Genomic DNA, 11071 nt, shown 5'->3' with positions numbered 1-11071 from the left:
CGGTGACATGACACTAGTGATAAGGGGGCCTCCTCCTATATATCTCCCAACACACGAAGAGCAAAGGATCTTATTTCTCCTTAAGCATTCTATTTGATACCTAGACTCTCAGCTTCCTCTTCTCTATATCTTCCTAAATTCTCCTACCTATATTCCTCCCTTCTTAGTCCCTTCCTCGATTCTTTGTTTATCACAAGTTAATCGTCTTCCAAACAACCATTGTTTTAAAAAAATCATAAAATAAATAATTTTCTTAACCACGTAATAATTATTAATTATATAAAAATTGCAAAATTCAACATACTGTTAGGAAAAATTATATATATAAAAATATAAAAGGAAAACCATAATAGTCTAAAAAGGGTATGGTTGGTAGATAAGTCTTAATCAACAGCAGTGATAAAAGAGAGGGGTCTTGAATTATCGTCGAACCCCATGTCCCTATCATCATCATCATCATCACCACCACCATCATGATTCTCCATGAATATAATACTCGTGCATGTAGGTAGGTAGATTTCTCAGCTTTTAGGACCTTCACCCGCGTTGCCTCAAATGCTTCAATGCTTTTCATTTATGTATATATACTATTATAATTTTTTTTATTGAGTTACCGATTTTAAAATTTTGTGTAATATTTTATATAAAATCATCTCTTTGTAAAAGACAAAAAAAAAAAAAAAAACTAACCCAAGCATCAATTATCATATTTTTATTTTGTTTTGTTATGTATAACTGTGTGAGCTGTTAAACTGCTGCTTGGTTCATCCTTGTAATTTCCATAAAAATGATATTTATTTCTTATATACAAAATGTAAAATAAAATATGAACGTATAATATGTATAAAAAAAGTCATCAAGTCTGATTAAAATACTGAAAAACCCAGGCAGGCAAAGCATGCAGGTAGGGCAGCCAACAAAGTCTTGTCATCTGTGATTGTGATTACTGCTCTAATTGTAGGCTTCCCATAACTGTTTATGGAATCATTTTTTCATTAGCATTTTCAGGTTTTTGAGCACTTTCAAAACTGATGCATGTTTCAAAATATATGCACTACATGTACATATATATTATGACTATAATAGCATCTACACCATTGATTAGCCCCCATCTTGCAAACCGCGTTTTAGCTGTAAGGGTTCATTCAAGCTCATTATCAGATACGTAGGGGCCTCTCTCAACTCTCAAGTCTCAACTCTTGAAAAGCTATTTCTTTGTGGCTCTCTCTTTGATATTTAGTTTCACTGTAAAGCAAACGTAAGCCGAGGACAAACCCATAAATGCATGCTGTCTAAGGCCCTGCTTTTTGGTTTTATTCTTGTTTTGGTTCCTCTCTTCTACTGAATTTTGAAGTTTATCTTTCTAGTTTTAATTTAGCATGAGGCCATCTCTTTACTTTTGTACCGTTACTAGTGTAGAAATTGATAACACTGTTCGCTGTTGCTATCACGTGGAATTTTATTTTATTTTTAAAACTAGCACATAAGGCTGTTTTCGAGGGCAGGAAGGCTGTTAGCCCTTTAAAATGAAAATTTTATTATCTAATTCCTTTAAAAATTGTAAATTTATATGATATGATTGAATTTTGAATTTTTTAAAATTATAAAATTTTGATTTATTTTATAGATTAATATAATGATAAATTTGTAATCCTATAAAAATTTAAAATTCAATTTTAACTGTTAGAAATAAATTTCTAACATTGACCCTATTAGTATATAAATTTATTATTGATCATATACGGCTAAACTATTTAACTAAGTGATAATGAAAAATATATATATGTTATCACTTTATACATAAATTGGTGATATTATCATTTTAGACCTACTAATAATATTATAACAAAAACCCTGCTGCTCCCCAGCATGACTTTATCTTCATCTCTATCTCTATCTCTATCTGTTTCTCCCTACCAACATTCCCCATTAAACCTCAGCCGTTCAACTATATATCCTCTACCAATAACTTTCATTTGATGGAACTTTTCTTTTCATGGATATCCAAATGAAGCATGATCATGATGATAGCCCTATTTAAACCATTATATGACTTACAAAAATCACAACATTCATAAAAGAAAAGCACTACGATTACTGCGCTTTGCCTGCTCCATAAATGTTAAATCTCCATATATGAACATATATATATATGAAAGACAAGTGGGTCTCAAGAGTTGAGAAAGTTGGTAAGCGAGTAAACTCTCCGTACTCCATCTCTACTTCCCTATTTTTCTTTTTATAATTTAAAATCATGTGCTCCTTACTTAAACGAATGGTTGAAAAAATTCTTTCAATTTAATCCAACGGAATGGAGTCAGCTATCCTCTATGTAGGAGTTAGGGTTTAAGTTTTATAAATGAAAAATTTCTCAAATTTTAAATTTAATTGGACTATTTAAAAATGTAATTAAATCTTAATTTAATTAGTATTAATATTATTATCAGTATAAAAAAATATATATTCAAATATATTCAAATATATTATATATTCTTATTTAAAAATCGAAAAAAAATTTAAATAATTCTAAACATTACTATAGGGAGATGTAGGCAGAATAAAAAAAAAGCCAGATAAAGGAAAGGATTACATAAGTTGCATAATAAGCTTATTGGGTTGCTAAGCACCAAGTGTCTAGTCACAAATCAGTACCAAAACAAAATGCAGAAGAGAAGTAAATTTTGTCGAAAAAACTTGGACAAATACGTCAAATCAGAGCTGAGCCTGCATTAAATTTGTTCATATATGGGCAATTTAGATTGCTTTCGTCATGCAGGAATGCCTGGATTTTTCATATACTTGATTGGACGCCTCCTTCTATCCCCCATTCTCTACATTTTCTTTCTCCACCGTCCTACCTTCTTCTTTTATTACCTTTTACAACTTTTTGTTTTTCTCTTTTCTTTTTTACCGTAAACCCACATTGTTACGTACTGTAAATAACCATGCAACATATTAATGGCCGTTGGAATGGGATACTCTTTGGCTTATTTCGAAAGTTGATGATGGATCACCATTCTCATGAATGTAAAACTTAAATCCATTAAAAGTCATTCAAATTTAATCCAAATTGGAATTTCGAAATGAAACTATATCTATGATCTATAACTGTAGATTAAAGTAGATATTATGCTCGGACTTCGGTTGGGTGAAGGGTAAGGGGTGAAAGGAAATGGGAGAAAATGGAAAAAGAGGAAGGAAAAAGGGAAAAAAAATAAAAATATTGTTTTCTGTTTTTTATCTTATATTTAAAGAATTGACTTAGATTTATTATATTTATGGTCCACCTTTTCTATAACAATCACTTTTTATAATAACATTTCACTATAACAGTCAAATTTTAGTAGAATTGATTTTTATAATCCTCTATAACAACCTTTTACTTATAACAACAACATCCATGATTATGAAGTATATTCTTTATTAATTTAGTTCTCTATAACAACATATTTTCTAAAATTTTAAGTACAATTATAGCTATTTCATATGAGCAAGTCTATTAATTATAATTTATTAAATAAAAAATATCTTAATTAAAATATTATTTCAATAAAATATTTAAATTTCACATAAAAATCTATTAATAATATTTTATTAAACAAAAAATAATTAATGAGTGTAATTAAATATATCAATTGAATAAACTATTAAGTTCTCGATTAAATATTCTATTATGAATTTAGAACATCATAAGCTTAACTTAAATTTAATAACTTATGATAAATTAATTAATTTAATTTAATAATTCATATTGACTAATTGAACTTCATACTTAGTCATGTCAAATAATGTAAAATAAAATATGCATAAAAACAAAAATGCATGCTGTAACGACCCGATTTCCAATGGTGTAAAAAAAAGCAGTTTTGGAACTCTGACTCCATAAATATCCTTTTTTAATATGTACAGAGTTAGGGTATAGATGAATTGAAATTTGGTTAAGAGATTTAGCTAAGATTGTAAGTAATTATGACTCAAGGACTATATTGTAAAAGTATAACCGCTATAAAATTTTAATTAGATTAAGATTTAGGGATTTAAATAGCAATTAATCAAAGGATTAAAATGGAAAATAAACATATTTTAATTAATGTTAGTGGATGATGATGTTGGATACAATTAGATTAAACTAATTAAAGATTAAAGTTTAATTAATTATGATTAAGTTAATTAATTAGGTTTAATTAAAATTAAGCATAGTATATAAGAAAAAAATTAGTGGAAAAAGATGACAATAGCCATCATCTTCTTCCCCCAACATTGTCCACCATAACTAAAGAATAAAGAAAAGCTTTAAAACCCTTAAGACATTCGACCTTCAATGTAATGACCCAAATTTTAGGTCATCGAAAAAGTAAATTTTTGGGTCTTCGATTCTGAAAAATTAGATTCGTAAATATTTATTAGAAATATTTACGAAGTTAAGTGAGAGGTTAATTAGATTTTAATTAAGTAAATTTAGCTTAATCAAGGCTAATTTAGTGAAAGGACTAGATTGAATATAGTGTAAATGTTTAATTGTAGAATAGAGAAAATTCAAGGAATTAAATTAGAAATTATACCATAAGGTGACAAGTGTGTGATAAGTATAAATAAATGTGTATTAATTTAACTAGTACAAATGTGTGAGCATATATGTATTACTTATTATACAAGTAAATAAATAATTATTACTAAATATAATATAATAATATGATAATATGATAAAATAAAGAATGAATAAAAGAAATATAAAGAAAAGGAAAAAGAAGGTCACAAATGAAGCAGGCAAAGAAAGAAAGAAAAAGAAAGGAAAAATTAGGGCTTTGAGGTTTCAAGCTTAATTGGTAAGTCAATTTGATCTATTTTCTTGCAATTTTGGTGTCTATGGAATCCTAGGAAGAAATACTTTTTGGGTTATGTTGAAATTTAGAAAGCTATTGAATTTTTATATGTTGATTAAGTTGAATAAATGGAAGAATTAAGTGTTAATTTGATGGAAATTCAACTTAGAAGTGGGAGAACGATTAAATTGTAAAAGAAAATATAGGTCTTGCAATAATAGGGATTGAATTGAGAAGATGTTATAATTAATGTTTTATGCTGTAAATTTAAGAGTTGGAATAGTTTAAAATGATAATTGAATGAAAATATAGGATTTATTTTGAAGAAAAGAATGGTTATGGTGGAAGGACTAAATTGGAATTTAAGTAAAAGATACATGGAAATATAAGAGTGTGTTATTAAATAATATATATTGATAATTTTTAATGTTAAATTTTATGTAGCTAGCGTAGCACCAAAAACGTCATCGTAAAGGGGAAAGGAGAAAGTGAACGAGGATATCAAGTAAACTCGAGAATTTCGGTTTGTATTTCTATAAACTATGCTTAGTGATTTAATAAAATGTAATTGCTATTTAATAGTTTGAATGTATGATGAATGATATGATGGAAGCTGTTACTACTTTTGTATTGAAATGAAACAATTTGAATACCCTATTAATAGTGTCGGACTAGTCGGATATAATTGGCATGCCATAGGATTGGAAGTGTTCAGGGATATTCCGACTGTGTGTCGATGAGACACTATATGTGTCGACTACTATGACTATTCCAAATTCATTCCGAAGAGGTACTTCGTACCTGACTATGACTGTTACTGTTACTGTTACTTTTACTGTTACCTTACGGTGTATTTCAGTTTCGGCCGAAGAAACACTGTACATTATCCCTGGAGTGTGGGTTGGATCCTTGTATCCGTTCAGGTCCGAGTCATGTTAATAGGGGTAAATAAAAGTACTGAAGACTGACTGTTATCACTTATGTGACTGAGACTGATATACGATGTTGAAAAACATTGAATGATATGTAAAGGTTATAAATTGAATGTAAGAGATGAAACTATTAAGAATTATGAAAGTGAAAAGTTTAAGTTACAATGTATATACATAACTTATTATTTGTTTGAGTATTAGTTTATAGAAATACTACTTAGTGTATACTCAATGTACAGTATGTTTTCGTGCGCAGGACTAGGTACGAAAGGAAACTAAGGACTCAGCATCCAAGCCAATCCTGAACTCAAAGTGGTGAAGTACCTTTCTTTTGGTATAATGGCATGTAACTAGGCTGATATGATTTTTTTTTTTTGTAATTGAAAAGAATGAGTATGAAAGATGTTGAAACATGGTATGAAATATGTATATTTTGGAAGTTAAACTTACATGAGTTTGACTAGTATGATAACTTAGTATAATTTAGATATGAATTGAGGTATTGATGTGAATGAATGAATATTTGCTAAGTTTGAATGGCATAATGAATGATATTTGATTTAAGAACTATTAGTAAATGTTTGGGCATGAAATAGATGTGTTTAGCATGTGAAAATAGCTTAAAAATGGTCAAAAATCATGTTTGCATTTTAATGTTATCTGCATATAGGAATGTCAAGGTGAGTATATAGGGATAAATTGAACTATTGGATCGAGCTTGATTATGGATTGTCGAAATAGAGGACTAAAGTGAATAAAATGTAAAATAACATGACTTGTTTGAAATATGATATGTTTTATGGAATTGGGTGAAAATATGTATTGAATGATATGAATTAAATATGATATGTTAATGAATTGAATCACGAAAGTGAATATATTTGATAAATGATAACTGTACTAAATTGTAATAAGTTGAATATTGTACCCTATTAGTTGTTCGGGCTATGTTGAAAATACTTGGCATGACATATGATTGGATTGAGTACATGATTATGCGCCAGGATGCACCTTGTGGCTAGTATGGGCTTTGTGTGTCAGTATGCACTCTGTGTGCCAGTATACGCTTCGTGCAATAGCTTGAACTTTATGTACCTAACTACGTCCTGGCATGCATGCACCAGGGCTAAGAATCAACAAAAAAAAATAATATAACTGTGTACTGCAAGTGTAAGAGGTCGAGTTGTCATATTTGTAGTGTTACAATGGATCACTTGAGTATTCCAAAGATCGAACCCAAGAGAGTTCGGGGACAGAGTGATTCCTAATCGACAAGCATGTAACAAAGAAGTCTAGCTAACAACTCATTAAGCTCTATATTACGGTAATTCATGATCGGGGCTAATTAAGCTAAGTAACTACCTAACACCAACAAGGATCAAATTGTAAAATCATAAAACTACGAAATTAACAATTCAATAAACGAAAGTGGTTGGTTGACTTCTATGTTGTTGATTAGTCTTTGGATTAGGATATAAAAAGCCTAAACTTCTAATTGGCTCAATTTTACCTTTCGATCACCATTTTACCAAATTAGATGATTTAGTCCAATTTATCTCTCGACCTCACCAAAGTAACTCGGGATAAACAAATTGATGCTCAATAGATCTCCTATTGGTCTCACCTATCTATATGTTCCCTTAGAAGCATAAATTCTAAGTTTTAAAGTTTATTTAATTTAGTTTAGTTTTTACAATTTAGTCCTTATACCAAAAACTAATCAAACAAACATTTCCATTAACCAACCACCATAAATTTAACTACTCATTATCATTTCCATGCAAGCAACAACCCAATATACATTCAAATCATAGATTAAAATAAGCATAAAAAGAGGGTCAAAGAAACTTATAGTATGTTTAATTCACTAGAATGGAATAAGGCTGTAATGGAATTGAATAAGCACAACAGTGGTTTCGTTGGATGGAATGGAATGAGCATTGTAATAGTATTCATAAATTTGGTTAAGAGGAATAGATATGTAATAGGAAAAAATACACGAATGACAAATATGCCCTTTAATAAATTAAATTATGTTTTTATTTGTGTCTATGTTAAAAAACCAAAAGCGTTAAATCTTTGAAATGACAAATATACCACTTATTTTTTATAAAAAGGAAAAATCATAAAAAATGTTCAAATGACTAATATACCGTTTAATTCTATTTTTAAATAATCACGCTAATTTATGAATTATTTTAAATAATTTAATAAAAATATATTTACAAAATTTTAAAAGTATATATAATTATTAATTTTTTATTTTGTATAAATTAGTATTTTTGAATAATTATGGTATAAATAAATATTAATATTTAAGTGATTACAAAAAATATGTTATAAAATTAAAAGAAATATAAAATGGATATAAAACTAAAAGAAATATAGAATGGACAATTGAGAAGAATAGAAGATGAAAGGATTATTCAACTTTCATATTGACCTACTATAAGCTTATACATGCCATTTATTTATAGGACTTCAAAAATCATAAGTTACAAAGCATTAAGGATCAACATTAAATTACCTTATAAATTATTTAGGGGTTACTATATGTGACAGCCCTAATTTGACCCTAGTCGGAATGTGGTTTCGGGACTACAATACCGAGTCAAAAATTTATTTAAAATTTATTTGCATAACTTCTATGTGTGATAGTGCATGTGTGAAAAATTTGATGTTTTAATTTAGTCTTATGAATGAGAATTTTACTTGAAAGGACTTAGTTGAGAAACCTTGAAAATGGGATAGGCAAATGTGTAGTAGCCAAACATTTTATGTTTTAGTATTATGGGGGACTTGCATGTCAAATAGACCAATTTTGAATGTAAATGGCCGGCCAACATGCATGTAATCATGGGTTCTATTGTTTTTATTTTAATTGGTGGGAATTATATATATATATAATTAATATAGAAATAAGCATTTTATTATAAAATGATTTTTATATTGTGAAATAATGAATTTATAATAGTAAATGGTGATAAAAACAAAGCTACATGATCCTTTCTTTCATTTTGCCGAAACCATAAAGAAAAGAAAAGAAAAAGGGAGCTAAGACATTTGGCTGGAGAATGTATAGATTAAGGTATGATATCATGTAATTCTTTTGGAATTTTTGTGAAGTTGAGTTTGTTTTGATGCTTATAACGTGACCCATGGGTTAATTTTTTTTAGTTTGTGATACATGAAGCATTCAGTTATGTTCCTATATGTTAAATTGATGATGTTTTGTAGTATGTGATTAGAAATAGTTATAGATGAGTATGAACTAAATAAAAATTTCTATAAACGGTTAAAATGGACAAAAATCTTAATCGACTATTGTTGAGCAAGGTGAAGTTATGTTTAATTTTTATTTTAACTTAATTGTTAATAAGTGTTTTATGGGTGCCGAATGTGGTCATTGAAGATGTCTTAATGAATAATATGGGTGGCTTGGGTTAATAACATTCGGTCAAAGATTATGTGTGCTAGTAAGTTTGGTATGATGTATAGGCTGGTTTTGTGGTCAGTTATTTCGGGAATGAATGTATTTACAAGCCATGCGAAAATGGCTAAATTCTTAAGTTGGTTTTAGTTGTGTTTTGGTTCTGGTTATTTCTCTACTTGAATTCGGTTATGTATGATCATGCTATGAGCTCATTAGGGTTAATATCTTATAAGTGAATGAAGTTTTAGTTAATCTTGTGTGTTATGTGCGTTAAAAATAATTGATGATTTGGGTGGTATCTATGGTTGATTCGGTTATGGTCTTTGCATGAGTAAAAATATACATATGGAAATGGTTGTATTTTTAGTTGATATTTGTGTTCAAAATGGTTCAATTTGTTTTAGCCACATGTGCATAAATTGTAATAAATCTGCTTGGGACAGCAGTTGTAATGTGATTTTCGAAAATCACCATAAATTGTGAGAGTGGAGTTAGAAGATGAATAAACTATGTACTTAAAGCTTAATGAGTCTAGTTTCAAATGAAATCAAAGAGAACATATTTTGACTTCTGTACAATTAGAAATTTGATTTGTAATAAAGGGTGGTCAGAGTAGTCAAACAGTGAAACAGGGGGAAACTTTAAAAAAATTCTGGTATTTATTGGCCAAACTAAAAATTCTTAAAATTTTATAGATAAAAGATATATGAGTATATTTTCAGGGAAATTTTATGGCAATTGATTTGGAGTTTCGTAGCTCCGGTTATAAATAATTTAGTGACTGTTGCTCAGGAAGACAGCTTGCAGTGAAATTATGATTATGTGGTAAACATTGACAAAAATTTGTTAATGAGTTGCTTATTGATTTCTTATAAGCTTACTATGATCAGTAAGTGTGAAAGTCGAATATATATATTATATTTATAAAGTGATGCTTGAATAGTCGAATAATGACTAGTTTAAAATCTTTGAATTTAAGCTCAAGAGCATAGAGGGACAAATTCGGATAAGGGAAAAGAGAAAGTAACCGAATAGCCGTTGTAATCGTTCGGCAACATTCGAGGTAAGTTTTTAAGTGTTTAAGCTTGATTCCTTTTTATATGCCTAAGAGTTAAATTAATATGGCAAAGAGAATGTAAATTTTATTTAGTTAATGTGCCGAATATGTAATGATTTAAGGCTATAACCCGATTATGGCTATTATGCTTAAGTTGAATTGGATTTGGAAATTTGATGCACTAAATGAGTGTTACAATGAGTAAACTATGCCGTATATGTGTTGGTAGAGATATCACGATTTGTGATTATTAAATATCTAAAGGAAACCATGATGTGTATAAAATTATTATTATTAGTCCTTTGTGGTAGCCAAATATGGCTTGGCACTAAAGTGATTAAATGTGAACTTCGATGAGGTAAACTATTAAAAGTGTGGTGCTTTAAGACTATGGGCTAATACGATATGTGGATTCGTTCCGTAAAGTAAATTATTCAGGTACGAATAACCTAATTAAGTATATGTGAATTAAATGACTTTGATGATTAATGTGAATCGAACATATAAGAAATGGTTTCATGTTTATGTTCAACTATGAGACCTTGTGTTAAATCGACAATCAATTTCGTTCAATACATTAAGTTGGTCAGGTATGCGATATGTACTTATGCATGTTAAATCGATTGGAATTGAATCATGAATGTGAATTGAGAAGCATAGGTAAAAATGCCTATGTCATATATGCGAGTAAGGGTAAAACCATCGTAAATTATCGATAAGGATGGGCTATGTGCGGGACCAACTTATAATTGCTAATTTGAAAGGTTGTGTATGAATCGGTGAGCAATATGTATATATTAGGTGAATTGTGACCTTTTGGTTCTAC

The sequence above is a fragment of the Gossypium arboreum genome, chromosome 1, assembly GCF_025698485.1.
Source record: "Gossypium arboreum isolate Shixiya-1 chromosome 1, ASM2569848v2, whole genome shotgun sequence".
NCBI lineage: Eukaryota > Viridiplantae > Streptophyta > Magnoliopsida > Malvales > Malvaceae > Gossypium > Gossypium arboreum.
The sequence above is the reverse complement of the archived record's forward strand: the minus strand, read 5'-3'. Positions refer to the sequence as shown.